Here is a 12,260-nt window from a genome sequence, read left to right as displayed (position 1 = left end):
GGGGGTGGTTATGTGATTGAGAAGACATGGTGCTTGGTGGTGGACCCTGACACCCAAGGAGATGGGAAGAACCCCCAAGCGAACCAGTAGGATGTCGGGGGACTGAGGGGGAGGAGAAGTGGACACTGGATAGGACCGGCACCCCTGAGGGGTGGCTGAGATGGGGGAGGGGTTACCATGCCTGGAGGAACCTCAGGCTCAGACCAGGGGCCCAGCATTTCCCCTGCCCAATCAGCCGGGGAAGTCTGCCAGGCTCTTGGGCTGGGTCCTATGGCCTCAGAAGTCCCCTCTGGGCTGAGTTGGTCCTGGGGGCATAGGAGCAAGGCCGGGAGAGAACAGGAGAGGCAGACGGGAGGGACCCTCCAGGACCAGAGGAGCAGGAAAGGAGCAGAGAGGGTTTACCCCACCCACTCAGGCACAAGGAGCCTGCTGAGCTGCCAGGCCAGTCCCCCAACCTCCAAAGTCCCCTCTGGGTGCGTGGGTCCTGGGGGCATAGGAGGGAGGCTGGGGAGATCAGGAGAGGCAGGTGGGAGGAGCCCTCTGGGACTGGAGGAGTGGTAGAGGAGTGGAGGGCATTTGCCCCACCCACTCAAACCCAGGAAACCTGCTGGGTTCCCACGTGAGGTCCCCCACCCTCTGAGACCAGAGGCAGGGGCACATCTGGGCCCTTCTGTTCTGTTGAGCCTAAGGCCCACCCACCACACCCCCCACCTTTTCCAGGCCCGTGGGTCCTAAGCATAGGCCCCACTCACTGCTCAAACCTCACCCCTGCTCAGGCCCTGCCCTCCACAGTGAAGGCCTTTTCCACCTTTTCTTTTTTCTCTTCCTCTTTTTTAGTGTTGTGGTTCTGTTTTACTTTCCAGTTGTTGTTTCATCTATTTTCATTTTTAGTCTAGGAAACTAACACAGCTGTTAGTTTCCTAGTCTAATTTTATTTTTTACTTTGTTATTGTTCTCCTTTTTATTTTTTTATTTTTATTTTTTTATTTTTTTTACCACCCCATGCAGCTTGCAGGATCTTGGTTCATGAGCCGGGGGTCAGACCAAAGCTCCTGTGGTGGGAGCTCCAAGTCTAAACCACTGGACTAACAGAAAACCTCAGAATCCAGGGAATATTCATTAGAGTGAGGTCCTCGTCTCAGCACCAAGACCCAACTCTACCCAGCAGCCTACAAACTCCAGTGTTGGAAGCCTCAGGCCAAACAACCAGTAAGACAGGAGCACAACCCCACTCATAAGAAAAGAAAAAAAAATGAGATGGGAAAAAATATGTCACAGATGAAGGAACAAGGTAAAACTCTACAAGACCAAAAAAATGAAGAGGAAATAGTCAATCTACCTGAAAAAGAATTCAGAGTAATGTTGGGAAAGATGATCCAAAATCTCAGAAATAGAATGGAGGCACAGATTGAGAAGATAGAAGAAATATTTAACAAAGATCTAGAAGAACTAAAGAACAAACAAACAGAGATGAACAGCACAATAACTGAAATGAAAAATACACTAGAAGGAATCAATAACAGAATAACTGAGACAGAAGAATGAATAAGTGAGCTGGAAGACAGAATGATGGAAATAACTGCCGAGGAGCAGAATAAAGAAAAAAGACTGAAAAGAATTGAAGACAATCTCAGAGACCATTGGGAAAACACTAAATGCACCAACATTCGAATAATAGGGGTCCCAGAGGAAGAAGAGAAAAACAAAGGGTCTGAGAAAATATTTGAAGAGATTATAGTGGAAAACTTCCCTAACATGGGAAAGGAAATAGTCACCCAAGTCCAGGAAGCACAGAGAGTTCCATACAGGATAAACCCTAGGAGAAGTACAAAAAGACACATATTAATCAAACTAACAAAAATTAAATTCAATGAAATAATATTAAAAGCAGCAAGGGAAAAACAAAAAATGACATACAAAGGAATCCCCATAAGGTTATCACCTGACTTTTCAGCAGAAACTCTGCAGGCCAGAAGGGAGTGGCAGGATATACTTAAAGTGTTGAAAGAGAAAAACCTACAACCAGCATTACTCTGCCCAGCAGGGATCTCATTCAGATTCAATGGAGAAATCAAAAGCTTTTCAGACCAGGAAAAGCTAAGAGAATTCAGCACCACCAAACCAGCTTTACAACAAATGTTAAAGAAATTTCTCTAGGCAGGAAACACAAGAGGAGAAAAAGACCCACAAAAACATACACCAGACAATTAAGAAAATGGTAATAGGAACATACATATTGATAATAGCCTTGAATGTAAATAGATTAATTGCCCCAACCAAAAGACAGAGACTGGCTGAATGGATACAAAAACAAGACCCACATATATGCTGTCTATAAGAGACCCACTTCAGAACTAGGGACACATACGACTGAAAGTGAAGGGATAGAGAAAGATATTCCATGCAAATGGAAATCAAAAGAAAGCTGGAGTAGCAATACTCGTATCAGATAAAATAGACTTTAAAATAAAGACTGCTACAAGAGATAAAGAAGGACACTACATAATGATCAAGGGATCAATCCAAGAAGATATAACAATTATAAATGTTTATGGACCCAACATAGGAGCACTTCAGTACATGAGGCAAATACTAACAACCATGAAAGGGGAAATTGACAGTAACACAATAATAGTAGGGGACTTTAACATCCCACTTACACCAATGGACAGATCATCCAAAGAGAAAATAAATAAGGAAACACAAGCTTTAAATGATACAATAGACCAGTTAGATTTAATTGATATTATGGAACATTCCACCCAAAAGTGGCACAATACACTTCTTTCTTTTCAAGTGCACATGGAAATTTCTTCATGATAGATCACATCTTGGGTCACAAATCAAGCCTCAGAAAATTTAAGAAAATTGAAATCATATCAAGCAGCTTTTCTGACCACATTGCTATGAGATTGGAAACCAATTACAGGAAAAAAAAACCTGTAAAAACCACAAGTACATGGAGGCTAACAGTGCGCTACTAAATAACCAAGAGATCACTGGAGAAAGCAAAGAAGAAATTTAAAAAACGATAGCAACAAATGACAATGAAAACACAACAACCCCAAACCTATGGGAGGCAGCAAAAGCAGTTCTAAGAGGGAAGTTTATAGCAATTCAACCTCACCTCAAGAAACAAGAAAAATATTAAATAAACAATCTAACTGTACACCTAAAGCAACTAGAGAAAGAAGAATAAAGAAAACCCAAAGTCAGTAGAAGGAAAGAAATAATAAATATAAGAGCAGAAATAAATGAAATAGAATACAAAGAAAACAGTAGCAAAGATCAATAAATCTAAAAGCTTGTTCTTTGAGAAGATAAACAAAATTGATAAACCCTTAGCCAGCCTCATCAAGAAAAAAACAGAGAGGATGCAAATCAATAAAAACTGGGAATGAAAAAGGAAAAATCACAACTGACACCACAGAAATACAAAAGATTACAAAAGACTACTACAAACAACTATATGCTAATAAAATGGACAAACACGAAGAAATGAACAAATTCTTGGAAAGGTGCAATTTCCCAAGGCTGAACCAGGGAGAATTAGAAAATATAAACGGATCTATCACTAGTAATGAAATTGAAACTGTAATTAAAAATCTTCCAACAAACCAAAGTCCAGGACCAGATGGCTTCACAGATGAATTCTATTAAATATTTAGAGAAGAGCTAACACCACTCCTTCTCAAACTCATCCAAAAAATTGCAGAGGGAGGAACACTCCTAAATTCATTCTACAAAGCCACCATCACCCTGATACCAAAACCAGAAAAAGATATCACAAAAAAAAGAAAATTATAGACCAATATCACTGATGAACATAGATGAAAAAATCCTGAACAAATACTAGCAAACAGAATCCAACAACATATTAAAAGGATCATACACCATGATCAAGTGGGGTTTATCCCAGGGATTCAAGGATTCTTCAATACACACAAATCAATCAATGTGATACACCATATTAACAAATTGAAGGAGAAAAATCATATGATCATCTCAATAGATGCAGAAAAAGCTTTTGACAAAATTCAACACCCATTTATGATAAAAACTATCCCAAAAATGGGAATAGAGGCAACCTACCTCAACATATTGAAGGCCATATATGACAAACCCACAACAAACATCATTCTCAATGGTGAAAAACTGAAAGCATTTCCACTTAGATCAGGAGCAAGACAAGGATGTCCACTCACCACTCTTATTCAACATGGTTTTGGAAAGCCTAGCCACGGCAATCAGAGAAGAAAAGGAAATAAAAGGAACACAAATTGGAAAAGAAGAAGTAAAACTGTCATTGTTTGCAGATGACATGATACTATATGTAGAAAATCCTAAAGATGCCACCAGAAAACTAATAGAACTAATCAATGAATTTGGTAAGGTTGCAGGATACAAAATTAACACACAGCAATCTCTTGCATTCCTATACACTAACAATGAAAAATGAGAAAGAGAATTGAAGGAAACAATCCCATTTACCATTGCAACAAAAAGAATAAAATACCTAGGAATTAACCTACCTAAGGAGATGAAAGATTTGTACTCAGAAAACTATAAAACACTGGTGAAAGGAATCAAAGATGACATAAACAGATGGAGAAATACACCATGTTCTTGGATTGGAAGAATCAATATTGTGAAAATGACTATACTACCCAAAGCAATCTATAGATTCAGTGCAATCCCTATCAAACTACCAATGGCATTCTTCACAGAATTAGAACAAAAAATTTTACACTTCATATGGAAACACAGAAGACCCCAAAAAGCCAAAGCAGTATTGAGAAAGAAAAATGGAATGGAAGAATCAGTCTCCCTGACTTCAAACTATACTACAAAGCTACAGTAATCAAGACAACATGGTACTGGCACAAAAACAGAAACATAGATCAATGGAACAGGATAGAAAGCCCAGAGATATACCCACGCACCTATGGTCAACTAATCTATGACAAAGGAGACAAGGATATACAAGAGAAAAAACACTCTCTTCAATAAGTGGTGCTGGGAAAACTGGACAGCTCCATGTAGAATGAAATTAGAACACTCCCTAACACCATACACAAAAATAAACTCAAAATGGATTAGAGACCTAAATGTAAGACCATACACTATAAAACTCTTAGAGGAAAACACAGGAAGAACACTCTTTGACATAAATCACAGCAAGATCTTTTTTGATTCACCTCCTAGAGTAGTGGAAATAAAAACAAAAATAAGCAAATGGGACCTAATGAAACTTAAAAGCTTTTGCAAAGCAAAGGAAACTACAAACAAGACGAAAAGACAACCCTCAGAATGGGAGAAAATATTTGCAAACGAATCAATGGACAAAGGATTAATCTCCAAAATATATAAACAGCTCATGCAGCTCAATATTAAAAAAACAAACAACCCAATCAAAAAATGGATAGAAGACCTAAATAGACATTTCTCCAAAGAAGACATACAGATGGCCAAGAAGCACATGAAAAGCTGCTCAACGTCACTAATTATTAGAGAAATGCAAATGAAAACCACAGTGAAGTATCACCTCACACCAGTTTGAATGGGCATCATGAGAAAATCTACAAACCACAAATGCTGGAGAGGGTGTGGAGAAAAGGGAACCCTCTTGCACTGTTGGTGGGAATGTAAATTGATACAACCACTATGGAGAACAGTATGGAGGTTCCTTAAAATACTAAAAATAGAACTACCATATGACCCAGCAATCCCACTACTGGGCATATACCCAGAGAAAACCATAATTCAAAAGAGTCATGTACTACAGTGTTCATTGCAGCACTATTTACAATAGTCAGGACATGGAAACAACCTAAGTTGAATGAAACAACAGATGAAATAACAGATGAACGGATAAAGAAGATGTGGCATATATATACAATGGAATATTACTCAGCCATAAAAAGAAACAAAATTGAGTTATTTGTAGTGAAGTGGATGGACCTAGAGTCTGTTATACAGAGTGAAGTAAGTCAGAAAGAGAAAAACAAATACTGTATGCTAACGCATATATGTGGAATCTAAAAAAAAAAAAACAGGTACTGATGAACCTAGTGGCCAGGCAGGAATAAAGACGTAAACATAGAGAATGGACTTGAGGACACAGGAGGTGGGGAGGGGGAAGCTGGGGCGAAGTGTATGAGTACATACACTACTGAATGTAAGATAGATAGCTAGTGGGAAGCAGCAGCATAGCACAGGGAGATCAGCTCGTTGCTTTGCGATGACCTAGAGCGGTGGGATAGGGAGGGTGGGAGGGAGGCTCAAGAGGGAGGGGGTATGGGGATATATGTCGGCATATGCCTGATTCACCTTGCTGTACAACAGAAACTAACACAGTATTGTGAACCAATTATACTCCAATAAAGATCTATTAAAAAAAAAGACCTGGTACCCATCTCTCTTCCAGGTGGATTTCACTCTTCACATGGTCAGCTTAAAACCTCCCCTCAAAGATGTCGATCTCCTTTGGGCTGTCTCAGGATACAGTGTGTTTCAAATAACAAACACTAAGCAGGAGGTAAGGGTTTCTAAACAGTACACATCATAACTATGCATTTCTTCACCTGTTGAAGTCAATGGAACACTGCATTTTTCCTTCCTCAGAATACACTCTAGACCTGGGCGAGGAGCCACTGGTCACATGTGGTTATCTAAATGTAAATTCGTTAAAATTAAAGAAAATTTAAACTCAGTTCCTCAGTTGTACTGGCCACATTTCTAGTGCTCAATAGCCACTGTGTTGCAAATCACAGAGAATAGAACATTCCGTCCGTGCAAACAGTTCTATTGGATAACATTGACCTAGACAGATTTATCATCCCACTGAGAGAAGAGATTCAGCCACCATCGTCTTGCTTCAGACTTGTCTATATGCAACACAAATTCCCCTAACATCCTGAGGCTGAGATAGAGCTAAAAATTCTCAGATGGCAACCTTGTAAAGGGTATTATGGTTGAAAAATAAAAATTAAACAAGACCTCTATTTTTAAAATGAACTTTGTTATTGGCATTGTTGGTATTTGAAGTTGCTGGAATAAATTAATATAATTAAATAAAAGGCTGAATTCAATTGTATAAGTTGTGTTTGACAGTAATTAACAAAAGAACCCAGAAGGCTTATTGCTTAATTGGTTGAACAAAGCAAGAATGTGGTGTTTCTTGCTTCTTTAACCATCCCCATGATTTATTACTTTATTACAGAAATGGCGGTCAGCTCAGTCCCTGGCTGGTACTTCAAGGCCCTTAATTTAAACAAAACAGATGCCTCCATTTAGTTCTTAAAAAATTCAACCTTCTTCTCCTCATAGAGGAACAGAGTATTCAAATTCTCTTCTCTATGGGCTCATCTCTGACTTTATCCACAATGATCAATTTAAAAGTAGAGAAACTTGGCAGTTGGAAGATTTGATTCCCAAGAGTTTCATTTGTCTACCTGAATTTTATGATTGACTTTATTGTTTGGATTGTAAGACTGAATTCATCATCACCCCCAACAAGCTCGCCATCATTAGTAAGCATCCCACTGAGGGGACAGAGAGAAGTATTCAGCCAACAATCTAGAGTCAACACTCTTTGTGTTATTACACAATGAAAGCAGATGTTATCCCTGGAGGGGCCCTGATCTATTTCCTCTTTGGTCTCAATGCCATCAATCTCACTGACCAACTTAGAATCCCAACTCCCACAAACATCAAAAAGTCCCCCAGGTCCATGAGATGGTGCTGTCACTGCACCAGAATCTGACATCATTAGAGTTCGTGGTATTGTGCCCACCACAAGAGGAGTCTTCCATTTTCCACTGAAAGGCCATGAAAAACCAGTTGGACACCAAGTGATCTGTGACCAGTCACCAAATCTGGACATTGACACGGGCTGCCTTGATGGGCACCACTCTACACATTGTATACACTGTTTATGCTTATTCTTTAAAAGCTCTGTTCAGAATGCAACTTGTTTGGCCAAAGCCCAAAGCACCTACAAGTCCGGCCCTGATTCTTCAAACACCTTGATTTGGGCATATTTCCAGTGATGATGTTAAGTGCAAATAGCCAAGGAGGTGATATTTTCAGGATTCTAGAATCCTCTCCTATTTCTTTATTAATAACAGTCCCTCCAATCTCCAAACTCTTTGCAGTTTCAACCTCTTCCTCCATAAAATGTGCTCTTTAAATATGGAAGTGTGTCCTTAGCATTGTTTTAATATTGTGAGGGTCTTTGCTGGTGTGGTAATTCTTTACACAGGACTGGGATGTTGATGTTCTCTCATCACTGAAGTCTCTACATGATATCAATACACTATGCTATAATGACATAAAAGCAGCTCCCCTGATTTTATTTGGCTCAAAAACAGAGTCGGCCTGGTTACTTCACTCCTAGTGTGAAAGTTTGCAAGCTCAGCCCAAACAGATTAGATTCATGTTTGAAAATGAAAGTTTCCCAACAATTCCTAAACCGTACAGCTAACACACAGTTAACTTATATTCCAGAACCCTTGACAAATGCTAAATGAAGATGACAGGGCCAATTCTGCTGCAACTTGGGCTTATGAAAGCCTTTTAACTTTACAGTAAAATGTGACCAGAGGGTAGGGCAACTTTACTTCACTGGGCAACCTTCACGAAGGCACTGCTGACCCCTCTCCTTTAGGAATTGGCCAAGGGTGGCATTGCTTAATGTTTTATTTAAATAAGACCCAGGAGAGCATGAGAAGCTGTTTTTAAAGTCATGACCTGTCCAGATACACAAATGCTAACCCTGTTCAGAGGGTGGAGAATATCTGTTGTGTGGGAGGAGAGCAGCAAATGGATTATCTAAGCAACACAATTCTCCAACTCTAGCCATGTGGCTCCAGTGGGACCTGCCTGTTACCTCCACAGGATTCCACCCCCTGATTGGTTCCAGGGAGGACACTTGACCTAATTGGGTTAACCAGCACATTCACCAATAATTTTGTTACTGAGACTAAGAAATTAGTCTCTCTAGCAGAAATGTAAGAGATAATGTAAGAATTTATGAGCACTGAACAAATCAATTAATTGCTCAAATTTTCAGCTGTTCTCTGCCTCAGCTCCTCTCCTGGAAGAATATGAAGGCACAGAAATACCATTTACTATGGACATAGGATGAGAGGCTACTAGAGGTCCTGCCGATAGTGGTGGGGATATGGCCCTTGTCTCGAGGAGGCAGCTGGGGCCCTGGAAAGCAGATAGCCCCATCTAAGTAGAGACTCTATAGGAACCCTCTGGAGATGATCCAGGACCTGTGGCCTCTGAAAATAGCCACATCTAACAGAGAAACATGAGATTATACGATCAGAAAACAAATCATGCCGAAACCCAAAATTTGATTCTCTCAATCCTGAATCCCACAGTAAAGTTAAAGCACCATTAACTAAGAAAGAGATGCCAAATTCACCCTTCAACACCAGACTCTGTAATAGTGACATAGAGTGTTCTGGCCCTGCCCACCTCCATCTGGTCTTACAGCTTCAGTGAGCTCCTGAAGAAATTGTAACAGAGAGCATCTGCATTTCTTTGCCTGAGGGTTTTCCTCAAAGACAAAGAAGGCTTCTTTATGATATGGGGAAGCCCAGCCATGCCTTGGAATTCACCCCCCAGGGGCAACCCTCAATCACTGACTGACAGGAGTTGGAGTATAAACACCTCAGCTCCCTCACCTCTCCAGCAGGACAGCTCTGAGGTGCACGTTCTACACCATTTCCCAGCGTTTACTGTGGGATTAAGCTCTGATCACCCAAGTGGTAAATGGCTTGATGGTGCATCTGTAATTGGCTGCATTCCCGTCCACACACCCCAACTGGTACTTCCTAGGCTCACCTTCCAGATAGACCACTTGCCCTCAAATCCTTATCTCCTAATAGGGAAACCCACCCTAGAATACATGGCCTGGCCCACCAGAAGCTTCCATCTACAAGAGTTAGTTAGCTCATCAAATTCCATTCTTCATTTAGTTATCAATAGTCCCAACCCATGCACCAAATACCCCTATTCCCCTGAACTGAAATTATCCCACCAAACAGCAAGACCAGAGTATGGGCTTCCGGGAAGCTGTGTCCCGAGAGAAAGAGACTGAGGAAGGGGCACATGGTCAGTCCTTATCCCAAGCTTATCAATAATATTAGAAGTCCTTCCTCTCTGGGTAAGAATGAGTGAGGAGTAGAGAGAGGCCACTCATGTTCCACTAGCTGATGTCCCTCCCTGTGGAAACCTGAAGTCTAGGGAAGCAAGGTCCCCTCCTGCATCACACAACATTTCCCTCTCATATTCCAGTTATTTTCCAGTAACTGGTACATACCAGTATTAGAGGATGTACAGGTATACTGTGTAAGTCAGTAGTGGAGAGCATGATAGCTCTCCAGGATAAAGTGAGGGGGATTTAGGTATGAGGTGGGTATTGGGGAGGAGAAGGGCAAAACAACATGGTGAAGACCTAAAGAGCAAGATGGTCAGAAAGGGATTCCTAGTGGGGGCAGGAAGGGTTGCCAGAGGGATTTTCAGAGTGAGGTGTCTAGTCCTCAGTCTAAAGTTGTGTGCTTTATTTCCATCACTCCACACTTTCAGCCAAGCCTTCCACACTGACAGTGTCCTGTTTTGGAGAACGGGAATCAAGGAATTGGGATGAGCTCACTGTCCAGGACAGAGCCGGCATAAAGCAGCCTTTGCAGTCAGATAGATCCAGTAAGACTAGGCTCTCAGGAAGAAGAGCAACATTGGTATAGAAAAGAATGGACACCCATCCTAGCCACACGCCACCACACAATGCCGATCAAGATAAATTCACTTAGGTCAGAGAGTATTTTTAAATTATATTTGACTGTGAACTAAAGCAGGGGTCAGCAAACTTTTTCTATAAAGGGCTACATAGTAAATATTTTTGGCTTTGCAGCCCCACAGCCTCTGTCACAACTATACAACTCTGCCATTGTAGCAGAAAAGTAATCAGGGTCAATAATAAACAGGGGCTTCCCTGGTGGCACAGTGGTTGAGAGTCCGCCTGCCGATGCAGGGGACACGGGTTCGTGCCCCGGTCCGGGAGGATCCCACATGCCGCGGAGCGGCTGGGCCCATGAGCCATGGCCGCTGAGCCTGCGCGTCCGGAGCCTGTGCTCCGCAACGGGAGAGGCCGCAACAGTGAGAGGCCCACATACCGCAAAAAAAAAAAAAAAAAAAAAATAATAATAATAATAATAATAAACAGATGCCCATGCCTGTGTTCCAATAAAACTTTATTTACAAAAACAGATGGCAGGGGCTTCCCTGGGTGTGCAGTGGTTAAGAATCCGCCTGCCAATGCAGGGGAAATGGGTTCAAGCCCTAGTCCAGAAGGATCCCACAGGCTGTGGAGCAACTAAGCCCGTGCACCACAACTACTGAGCCTGCATGCCACAGCTACTGAAGCCCGTGCACCTAGAGCCCGTGCTCCGCAACAAGAGAAGCCACCTCAATGAGAAGCCCACGCACCACAATGAAGAGTAGCCCCCGCTCACCACAACTAGAGAAAGCCTGCGCGCAGCAACAAAGACCCAACGCAGCCAAAAATTAATTAATTAATTAAAAAAAGAAAAGAGGGCTTCCCTAGTGGCACAGTGGTTGAGAGTCCGCCCGCCGATGCAGGGGACACGGGTTCGTGCCCCGGTCCGGGAAGATCCCACATGCCGCGGAGCAGCTGGGCCCATGAGCCATGGCCGCTGAGCCTGGGCGTCCGGAGCCTGTGCTCCGCAATGGGAGAGGCCACAACAGTGAGAGGCCCGCGTACCGCAAAAAACAAAATAGAAAAGAAAAGAAAAGAAAGTCGGCACTGTTTTAAAAAAACAGAAAAAAAAACAGGTGGCAGGCAACTAGAGAAAGCCCACACGTAGCAACGAAGACCCAACGGAGCCAAAAATAAATAATAAATAAATAATAAATTAATTAATTAATTAAAAAAAAAAACAGGTGGTGGGGCAGATGTGCCTCACAGGCATCCTTTACCACCACCTGCACTAGAGTTTTTTGTCTCATTCCAGCTGCAGAAGGAGACAAATGACAGATGCTGTAAAAACAAACAGAGAAATATTCCCAAAGAAATTGTAAATAAGCTTGAAAAACATAAAAATAGGGTGTTTTTATAGTATAAATAACCAAAAAAGCAAAGAAAACAGAAGAGGGGAAATATTAGATCTTATTGTAAGCAGACTCCAATCCTTTTCAGAAAAAAATAGAAATAAACAAATGAATCA

This window comes from Mesoplodon mirus, assembly GCF_964341445.2.
Source record: "Mesoplodon mirus genome assembly, chromosome: 6".
Lineage (NCBI taxonomy): Eukaryota > Metazoa > Chordata > Mammalia > Artiodactyla > Ziphiidae > Mesoplodon > Mesoplodon mirus.
This window is presented reverse-complemented; position numbering follows the sequence as displayed.